Below are 12,058 nucleotides of genomic sequence, written 5' to 3' on the forward strand. Positions count from 1 at the left end.
TAAATAAAGGCTCTATTCGTAAGAAAATGAAAAGTAATTAAAATTTAACAAGAGGAATAGCTAGTACACTGACAAAAGAAACTTTTCAAAATCAGTTAATGTGTTCTTCGTGATATGGATTCAACTTTAGCATGTTTGCCACTGGAATCCAAAGATCTTGTTTAAAAAATCCAAAACACCTGTACCCCTGGGACTAATAATACATTTTATGTTAATAAAAAATTAATTTTAAAAAATTAGAAAATAAAAAAAATAAAATAAAAAATCCAAAACAGCAAAGAGTGTCAGTCATCATCACTATCTACCTTAATGCTGATTCATGAATTTTTGGAGAATGTGACATCTTCTCTTTTGTCTAAAATTTTCTTGACAGCAGCCAATGCTAAAGTAGAAAAATTTGAGAAAACTTTGTTTTACAAAACTGGATTTTAATAGTTAGTGAGGTCATCAGGGAGCTCCAGAGAAAAAGATGTGATTATAAGGTGGAATTTCTACATTCTAACGATAATGAAGTGATTCAATTAGTAATTTAGTCTATTTATAATAACCTCAAATTATTTGATCTCAAGGATCACATAAAATCATGAAACTTATAGATGCAGAGCTTTTCAAAAATGTTAGTTGATGAGAAATGACTGGCAGTCCAGTTCAAAACTATTTTCAGAAGTATTCTACCATTGGGCTTAAATTGATAAGTATTAACTTGAAAGTATCCTTACAAGTGTCATCAAAACCACATATGTTCTATATGTTTTTAAGCTGTCTTTTATAATATAACAGAAGAGTTTGCTGTAAAATTTTTTATCAAAGCTTTTATCCATCTTTTTAAAAGTCGATATAGGAATAAGCAAATTTCTCACAGCTGAAATTCACTCTGATTTCAAGGCACTCTGATTCACATAGTTCTGTAGTTAAATATTTAATATATAAGAATAATGTACTCGTAGGAAGTTTTGTGGGTTTTTTTTTTAAGATTTTATTTATTCATTTGAGAGAGAGAATGGCAGTGGGGAGGAGCAGAGGGAGAGAGAAAGGCAGACTCCCCACGTGAGCAGGAAGCCTGATGTGGTGATCAATCCCAGGATCCTGAGATCATGACCTGAGCTGAAGGCAGATGCTTAACCAACTGAGCAACTCAGGTGCTCTTTATGAAGCTTCTTCTTCTTTTTTTTTTTTTAATGGTAAAGGAGACTTCCAGTTTTCTCCAACTCAAGTAGAAGTAGAAGCATCAAGTTAAGAATACTTGTTAAAGTTGTCAAAATTATGAAAAATGTGGCTAAAACTATGGATAAATTTAAGTCCGAGGAAAAGCCTTAATCCAAAAAAAAAAAAAAAAAAAAAAGGCTCTGTGTTAAATGTCATGTGTTAAATGAAACTTTGGGCATGTTTGGCTAACCTAGTGAAAAAGATGCTAAAAGTATCAAAGATTAAATTGAGGAAAAAAGCTTAACACCTGATAAATTTTTTGGTAGCTGAAATTTCTAGAAGTAACATTCTTTGAGCTGTAGATCCTAAAGAATGTCTTTTTAGTCCATAAGACATCTTAGGTTGTTGATTCTGTTTATGCTGTGCTAAAACAGAAGTTGGCAAACATTTTATATAAAGGCCTAGACAATAGACACCATAGGTTTACAGAGTATATGAATTCTTTCAAAGCTATTCCATTTGGCCTTTGTAGCACAAAAGCAGCCACAGAAAATATATAAGCAAATAATGGAACCAATGAAAATTTATTTATAAAGAGTGAAATCTGAACTTTAATTTTCACATCACAAAACATCATTCTTCTGATTTTCTTCAGAAAATTTGTAAAACCACTCTTTGTTTTCAAGCTGGTCAAAAATTGAGGGCAGGTAGATTGATGCCATTGGTGGTAGTTTTCCATAAAAATTTGGCACCCATATATTAGTTGAGTATGATGTGAAGGACACGGAATAATTCTAAAAATAGTAAACTTTACTAGGGAAGTACATTAGAAAAAATGAGTAATTACAAAAAAATCACTACATAAATTTCAAACGTTCATCTCTTTAGTACTTTAGTTATTGAATATATTGCCAAGGAGGCACATGAGCATTCTGTTAAAATATACCTTGAATTAGAAAAAGAAAAGTTCAATCAACTTTAGTTTGGCACTGAATTTCTAGTAAAAATTACTTCTTATCTTGAGAATAGCTGACCAAAATGGATCCAGACATAATTTCAGACACTTGTTAGTCATATTTATAAAACAAACAAACAAACAAACACAAAACAAAACAAAAAACTCCTCAGTAGCATCCAATGCAGCAAAAGAAAGTAAGGAGCTCCAAGTTCTCATCTCCCACAGAAACTGTGACAAAAAAGCAAAAACTATCAAAATTAACTCTTTCAGAATTCTGGAAAATAGTCAAAGGTTTACAGCAATGAACTGAACATGAAAAGAGGTAACTTTAAAGTGGTAGCAAATATTTGTGGTATATTTACTTGTCCTTGCTCTAACTCTTCCTCAGCACAGTAGCAGTTTTAGAAAAGAAACCTGCAACCTAAGTATAAGCCCTTGGTCCCTAGTTCCATAGAGAGCATAGCAAACCTCATAGGAAAATTACTACATATGAATGTCCATCTCAACCCGTCTGGGAGACACTTGAATAAGGGATGCAAGACACTTGTCTATGTTTCACATGACTAGAAACTCTGACCAGAAAAGCAGGGGACCTTGCTCAAAAAAGGGGCAAGCCAAGGGACATGGGTGGCTCAGTGGGTCAAATGTCTGTCTCTTGATTTTGGCATATGTGTGTTTTAGTTCCTGATGCTCAAGGAAATCTCTATGAAAACTAGCTTAACATGAAGATAAGAGACTTCAGTGACCATAAAAGACAAGCAACATAGCCTTTAAGAAATAGTTTGGGAAAGTCAGTAAACAAATGGACTAGTACAGCTTTCAATAGTCAAAAAACAAGCCCTGGAAAAGAGGGAGATCTGATTTCCAAAGTTACCATGTTATAATATTTAAATGTCTGGTTTTCAACAAAATAACTCATGGAATACAAAGAAACAGGAAAGTATGGCACATTTAGAGGAACAAAGGATAAAGAAATCATGAGGAAATCCAGACTTTGGGTTAATTATACAAAGAGTACAAAAAGACTTTATTAAATATGTTCAAAAATCTAAAGGAAAATATAGACAAAGAGTGAAGGAAATCAGAAAAACAATGTATAAACTAAATGAGAATATCCATAAAGAAGTAGAGATCATTAAAGGAATCAAAAAGCCACTGTGGAAAATTTGGCATTTCTTCAGAAAAATATTTCTTAACCTTAAAAAGAAATAAAATTCTGATACATACAACAACATGTATGAAACTTGAAAACATTATGCCAAGTGAAATAAACCAGACACAGAGGAGTGTTATATAATTCTACTTACACAGAAAAGGAAAATTCATAGAGAAAGAAGAATAAATTTTAACAAGAACTGGAGACAATGTGGAATAGGAAGTTATTACTCTAATGGGTGCAGTCTTTCTGTTTGGGAGGATGGACAAATTCAGGAAATGGATAGAAGTGATGGTTGTACAACATTTGTAAATGTACTTAATTACTGAGTATACATTTTTAAAAGGTTAAAATGGTTATCTTTTGTTAAAATTGTTATTTTTACCACAATAACTTTAAAAAATGGTTTTAAAAAGGACCCACACAAATTCTGGAGGTGAAGAGTAAAATAACTAAAAATTTACTAGAGGGGTTCAACAGCAGAATTAAACAAGGAGCAGAAATAATCAGTGAACTTGAAGCTAAGACAACTGAAGTTAGTCTGAGAATTAGAAAAAAAAAAAAAATGAAGAAAAAATATATTCTAAAGGATCTATATGAGATGCCATGAAGTAGACCAAAATATGCATTATGCAAATCCCAGAAAAAAGGACAGAAAGAATATCTAAAATATATCTTCATATATACCACAATTCTTTCTTCTTTTACCCTGTCCTAAAGCCAGATGTCCTAAAATTGCTAATTTTATACACCAGTTTTAATTTAGGAGCTTAGTTGGTCAACAGTTTTAAAATCATACTCTATTTTGGGGAAAGCATAGATTTCATGACCAAATGCATTGTGCAATTTTCCTCTGCAGCATGGTCAGAAATGCATATAGAAATAGAAGGAAATTTTAAGGCATTGTTTTCTTAATTTATATCAAATTATTCTTTGCTGATACCTGACTTGCATTTTTTCCTAAAGAAAGGAGACCAATTACTGAACCAACATATTACTGCATAAATAGGATTGTGAGTTCACACTCAGGTAATTGAAAATCTGATTTCATTTGCTGGTTACATTCAATTAAAGCAATTAAAAAATATAATTCTGAGGCATAATTTATGTGTTTGGTAAAATAAGGCCCTTGATAAAACTGACTACTTGACCATTCCTCCATTCCCCAACTCCCTATTAAGGTCAGTTCCTAGACCTCCCTTTTCCATTTGCTTCCCCATTCCTGTTTCCCTAATTTCTACTTAGTTTTCCTGAGACTTACTTTGTTATACAATGATGCAATGGATAAAATTTTTGCTAATGTGTTATATTCTTTAACTGGGAGACAGGTACTTAGTCAACAATAGGGCCTTCATACTCTAGGCCCTGATTTTATATTTTTGTTTTTAGTGTTCAATTTATCCAGCTTATAAATCTAAGTCTTCTTAAACTTGTAAAGACAACTTATAATCTGTCACTTACAATGGTTACTTGTAAATATAGTAATTTGTGTTAAAATTAAAAGCACTACTTTTACTCATGTCCTTTGTTCAATACTCAATTATTCTATCATTTTGGCAGTACAGAATTACATTAAACACTTACCACAGTTTATAAATTTCACTAGGTAAATTCCCTAAGATATTTCAAGTACATGAAAAAAATTAGTCTACTTTTCTTAAACGTTCAAAATACCTACATCTCAACCTAGACAACAAATGTTTCCTATTACTTATAAAACTTTTAAATTTAATAAATTATCTTTTTAAATTTGAAAAAATTCAAACACTAAAGCATTTCAAATAAAGCTTAAAGAAAAGCAAATGATTATAAAATTTGTCAAGTATACCCATATACATATATACAGATAAATATTACTTTAATTGCAAGATAGCTCTAAGTTTTGTGACCAAAAACAAGGTTTTAGGTAATGGATTTCATTGGTGGGTATCTAATATGAGAGTGCTTAGAATGACTGAAGTCTGCCAGAAATAATTCAGGGGTCACCATTCTAAGGGCCACATTAATCTAAGAGCAGTGATCATAAAGGAAACCCAAACAATATTTACTCAAATGAAGCAAAGTCATCTTCAGTAGACTATTTGTTCTCTGACACATTGTTTAAATTGACTGAATATATAACCAAAAGAGACTACTTAAACATGAAAGAACTAAGATGCTGCAGATTAAGTAGTTTATTTCCCAATAAGCAAAGTGATATCCCACAAAAGCCCACAGAAAGGAATGTTAGAAAACTTAAAGACTAAGAGACTAGTATTTTCTCTGAGTGCCTGATTATTATCTGAATTTGCAAAGGTTGTGGCTGGAACTTTTGACTATGGCTTTGATCCTCTTCTTCAAAAAATAAGTATAAAACCAGACAAAACTGTTAAAGCAAATCATATGAGGAATATGGAAATAGACATATGGCAAACAAAAAACTGGGAAGGGATTATTCATAACAACCTGCCAGAATTTCAGGTAAGAACAGAGAGAGATCTGGTTGTGCATGAGGCTGTTCCCTACTTTCTCTCTCTTTAACTTGGTCAGCTGGAACAGTTGTCTCCAGCCATGGCTGACCACCATACCAGAAGCTTTGCTTCTAGAGAGGGCCCACAATTTGTGACAGAAGGTAAGAACATGAGGTGTTTTGTTTTTTTTTTTTATTAAAGGTAGTAAACTCAGTAGAAAAGAAAGGTGAAAACCTACAACTGTGCTAGGACTGGTTTGTAGTCATGGTTGGTACATAGATTTCTCTAGCCAGAGAGCTTATAAGGGTGAGATATGCTAGCCACATAATCCTGGCTCACTAAGAGACTAGGTCCATGCACAGAGGATACTTGAAAGACCCTGAGATCTTGGATACCTGAGCTACCTCAGATATTAAAGAAGTGAAAGCCCAGGAAGAATAGAAGATTAGCTGTATTTTTAACACATCCTAACACACATAGATAATTCAGCTGAGGTTGAAAACCATAAGGACTTAAGCGCATAACCTCTTCCCTAGTCATTGACTGATATTTGGCTTTGCAGCCCTAGAAGTGACCATTAAGATACCAGGCTAAAAAATAAATAACTAGAATAAAAATACAAGGACAAATATATCTAGATACATTCTTTGAGGTGATAGATTTGGCAGCTTAATCCAGAAAAGCTACCAAAAATTTTTAAAAATAAAGAAGGACCCAGATTTGCTATTTTACCTAAAATGCACAGTTGTCAATAAAGTTAGGAACCATGCAAATAATCAGGAAACTGTGACCAATACTATGAAAGGAAAGCAGGCAACATAAATCGACTTTAAGAAGACCTAGTTGTTGGATTTAGAAGACAGATTTCAACCATTATATAAATGTTTAAAAAAAAATTAAGATAGGATAAAATGACTTAAGAAATAGGAATTGGCTATCTTTCTGTTTTTAGTTTAATTCCATTGTGGGCTGAGAGGAGACATTATATGATTTATATTATTTTGACTTTATTAAGGTGTACATAGGTGAACTTTATGGCCTATTTTGATGAATACTTCCTGTATGCTTAAAAAGATCCTGCTGTTGTTGGATAAAGTAGTCTGTAGATGTCAATTAATTATCCAGTTGATTGCCCTTATTGATTTTATGCCTGCTAAATCTATCCATTTATAATAGAGGGGTAATGAAGTCTCCAATTACCATAATGGATTTATCTATTTCTTCTTGGCAATTTTATTAGTTTTTGCCTCATGTAGTTTGTCACTCTGTTATTAGGTGCATACATGTTTAAGATCATTTCATCTTGGAGAACTGACCCCTTTATCATTTTATAATATCTGTCTTTGTCTCTGGTATCTTTCCTTGCTTTTAATTCTCCTCTAAAATTAATACATCTACTTCTGCTTTCTTTTCAATAGTGTCACCATGGTAAATTTTTCTTCATCCACTTATCCTTAATATATATGTTATCTTTATATTAAATTAAGTTTCTTGTAAACAACAAACACATAATGTTTTTTTACCCACTCTGACAATCTTTCAGTTGGTATATTGATTTTCAAAGTAATTATTAACTATAAAGGAAATTAAAGACCAAAACCCAGTAATCTTAGAAATTTTATAGATAATTTTTATCACAGTAATATCAGAGCCTCTACTGGCAAATGAACTGGTACAAATATTGCCATATTATAAATTAAATCAATCATCCGAAGTTCTCAAAAACACTAAATTATAAATTTTCCAATATCACATAGAAAAAACGTGCTCTCAAATATTTCTATGCTGTACCACTTAAAAAATTAAGGATACTATTTAAGCTTTCAAAAGTTGAAAAGTATAATGAAATATATTTTTGAGAGGAAGTTTCTTTTATGATACAGTATATTTAATAACTAGCCTTTACTTTGAATAAAATCAGTTGAAATTTCTAAAAAATCTTAACTCAAAATTTCTTACTTTTAGAAAGTTATAGCAAAGAGGTAACTTGAGGAAAATGGAAGAGTTATGATAATTAAATGATTTATAATGCATAAAGCACTTAAGATAGCCTGAAACAGTAAATATAACATATCCACAGATATATTATCACTCAGAATTCATGGAATTTTATAATTTCAATGGATTCTTTTACATAAATTAGAACTAAAAAAATTTTACAAAACAAATACATAAAAAAATTAAGACAAAGATATGCATGGTGCTATAATTTTAAATAGAAAAAAATGAACTATTGTTAATTTTCAATATATGAGTTTAAATAAATTATAATCCAGTCACCTAAACCAATTCCATTAAAAACATGGGAGAACAAGTTCTTAATGGGCAAAGTAACATCATTATAACTAAAGTCTACTAGACTATCAAAATATCTTGACCCAATACATTAGATGAAGTCTTTCTGTTTTTTAGAATTTGGTTTTGTAAATTCTTAAAATAATTACATTGATCTTTCTTTTTTCTATCTTTTTTTAATTAAACCTTTCTTTATTTACTATTGTATATTCCTTCTATTATGAAATGCATGTCCAAAAACGTGATTTTTGGTCAATCCACATCTAAGCATTATAATGTGGTGAATAATAATGCAGAGTTGGGAAACAAACATACATAGGTACATACTCCCTCTCTGTCATCTATGACCTTTTTTATCTCAGAAAGGTTACTTACTGCCACTGAAATACTAAGAATTCTTATTTTATAGAGATGTTATGACAAAATATGGAGACATGTAGATGATGTTGAGTTACTATTGTTACTTTGAACTATTACCAACTACCGATCTTGTTTAGCAATTTCATTTTACAGATGAGAAAAACAGAGATCCAGAAAAGTTAACACAAAAGCTTACACAAGGTCATAGATTATAAAGTTTATAAAGTTTATAAAGTTTAAAGCTAGCTTTACAACTATTTATTCTAAATAACAATTACTTTGCTACACAACATGTTGATAGACTTTAGTAAAATTTACCATTCCCTCAATTTTTTTCTAAAATTAATGAATTAAGACTTGTAAAATTCATGGATAGTTTTCATTCAAATCAAATATCCTCATTGCCATAACTTAGAACAATGCCCTAATGTTTCTTCATAGGCTACAAATATTCACTCCATCATTGAGTTTTCTGCAGATGTTCCATACTCATAGAAATATGAGAAGGCAAAAATTTCACCCAACCCCACTGCATATCCATATACCTTTCTTGTACTACATTGACAAAATGGTTTCCAGGTAATAATATGAGAAATCATGGGACTCATCTTGTTTGCTTTTCTTTTCTCAAAGGATCACAGGCTTACACTGTATTTTGTCCAGTGTCTAAAAACAATATTTCATATATTTTTGTCGGCTTTTAGATTTTATTTTTGCATAAGGAGAGGGTAAATCCAGACCACTACTCTGTTATGGATGTAAAGAGAAGTTATTGTTTTATTTTTACTCTCCTTTAAAATTTTTTTTTTTTTTTTTTTTTTACAAATCATAAGGTACTTTTAGTTGGAAACTTTCTACCATGTTCAAGTCAGTTGGTATGCTAAAATATTTCATTCTGTAGGGGTTTTTTTCAATTTAAATATTTTATACACTAGTGTTTTATCAGTTCAGTTTATGTTCAAGAGGGTTATATACATTTCTTGTTGAATTCCCCCTGAGTCTAAATATACCTGCCTTGGAAAACTAAGATTATATGAGTTTACTTTTTTATTGACTGAGAAGTCTGCTTTAGATAAATCCTTTGTTTATGTTCTAAACTGCTTCATCCTCCATCATATCATTCAGGAAAACATATTTTGTGTTTTCACGTTTCACATTGCTAATATGTGCCAGGTTCTGATATACTGAAATATATTTATAAAATTTTATATCTGATCATCTTTTGTAGATGATTACACAGAAGACTTAATTTTCTTTAAAAACTTGAAATATGGGTCTTTTTTGTCTTAACTAGGAAACAAAAGTTTCAAAATAATATTACAACACACTTAGAATTGATCATTATCAGTATCTTTTGATTTAAATTTTATATTCATTTTCTGAAAATTACGTATTTCTAACTTGCTGACAGCCCATTTTAAGCACTGAATAAACTATTTTACTCTCTAATGTATTTCTCTTATGTTTTTTTTTATTGTAATATAAGGAAAAAGAAAGCAGCTGCATTCTCCAGCTGTGACAAAGTGTTTCAATAAATGAGGCAAGCAACATCAGTAATAAATAAAGCAATTTACTTCTTTACAAAGATGACTATCTCTATTTAATATCAAAGCTGTAGCTAGTAGTACAGCCTAGCAGCTGGTATGGCTGAAGTGAATACTCACTGGAAAATTAGGTTGCCATTATGTCAGCTATATTATACTGACAAGGCCATACTAACATTCCTGTAGGAAACATTTAAAAGCTTTCCTTTTGAATTCAGTACCAAGAAACTATCTCATTTCACTTAGGTCACTGATACTGGTTGAGTGACAGAACGCAGTCTGTTGCTGCTATTGCAAAGCAATTAACTTCTACTTCCCACTATAAGCACAGAGTCCAGAGTGCTCTTTAATGATAAGTAAGAAGAAATATACTAAATCCATAAGATTGATGAAAAAAACTATCTTGCTTTTCCAGAGATTGTTATGTTTCTAGAACAGCTAGAGATTGTAGACATAGAGCATGTTCCAATATGAAGCTCTTAGGTAATTCGTCATTTTATGAACACGCATACACACATACAATACACTTCCCCTAGTTGTCAATTATCACAAATTACACTATATAACAAAATTAAAATTTCCCAAAGTATCTTCAGAACTAATTATGTTTTCTAGTAACCACTAAATTTATGAGGATTTATAGTTAAATTGAGTTTTGTAAGGCTCACTGGAGAAACCACACAACTACTCAACAGCTATTAATCACCTCTCAACCTGAATTCCTATTATCAAACTAGTATTTGGATATTAGAGATCAAGGCATCACCTATTCATGGATCCAGGTATGTGTCTTGAATGTACATATATCAATGACGAAGGACTAGTATTATTCATTCAAATATTTATAGCGCATATTTGTATATCACCTTTCAGTTTACCTTGTATTTTTGTGTATATTAATATATTTGGTAACAATGAAAGGAGTTACTACCCCACTTGAGATGAGACCACTCATTTCATAAGGGTAAATAATATTCCAATGCTGCATATCTCTCTGTAATCTTTCTGTTTGCTAGACTGTGAAAAGGGAAAATTCCACAAAATAACTGCCAAAATAAAGTCATCATTACATTAGTATACCAAGTTTGGAAAAGAAGTTCAAGATAGGATGAAGAAGAAAGAAAGAGAGAATGCTTGTGACAGCGAATTTAAAAAGAGATGATTACAAAGGACTTTCTAACGAATTTGTATGTTTTCATCAATATTTCATCCTCTATTTTTTATAATATAGCCTGAAATGTATTTCTGTACATAAGAAACAAATTATCATGCATATTATTTGCTGAGAAATTCTGCATTCTGAGTGTGCTGACATTCTTGTCAACTTGCTTATGCTGCTCAGTGCTTACCAGGTACATACTGAGCAGAAGTTTTATATCCCCAAGGGTGTGACACCGAGGACAAATTAAAGAATTCTTCCATAACTGTCAAATGCTACACTAAATGATTACAGCAAACTACTAGGTAGCTTAAAAAGCTGCTTCTTTATTTTCTGTATTCCAAAATATGGCCAATGAGGTGAAACTATTTTCTGAAGAAGAAGACTACAATAAGGACAATGACAAGTTTGCCTTTTTCATACTCACACTCTTATTAAGTATTCCAGATCACATGGTGTGTAATATTAAATTAAATAAGCTCTCTTCTATTAAACCAAACACAAAAGGGATTTTCAAAATGATAAAACAATGTCAGTTTTCTTGCCTTTTTTTAGACATTTTTGAAGTTATATAAATATATAGAATATCTTATAAATATTTCATAAAATATATTTGTATTATTTGTTTTATATATTTTATAGGATAGCTATATTAAATAAATGAATAAATACTCTAAAAATTCTCCATTTAAATTTCTAATATGGTAAATATAAATAGAACTTATCCACATTAAGGTTCTCAATAATTTTTAAGAATTTAAAATCTCTTGAGAACAATTTTTGAGAGCCATTGCTCTAAACTAAGTATTAGAGTGTGTTATACCAGGTATATAACTAATATATTCATCTTTTAAAATGGGAACAGAGTTCTGCTTCCGCTACATGTAACTAAATAGGTTTTTTTCCTCTGGTCTACTAATTGAAAGTTTTAGGAAAATATCTTCTAATAAATATTACGAATCTTGGTATACTATCAATAAGCATACATAA

The sequence above is a fragment of the Lontra canadensis genome, unplaced genomic scaffold (genome assembly GCF_010015895.1).
Source record: "Lontra canadensis isolate GAN:19392208 unplaced genomic scaffold, GSC_riverotter_1.0 scaffold11, whole genome shotgun sequence".
Taxonomy (NCBI): Eukaryota; Metazoa; Chordata; class Mammalia; order Carnivora; family Mustelidae; genus Lontra; species Lontra canadensis.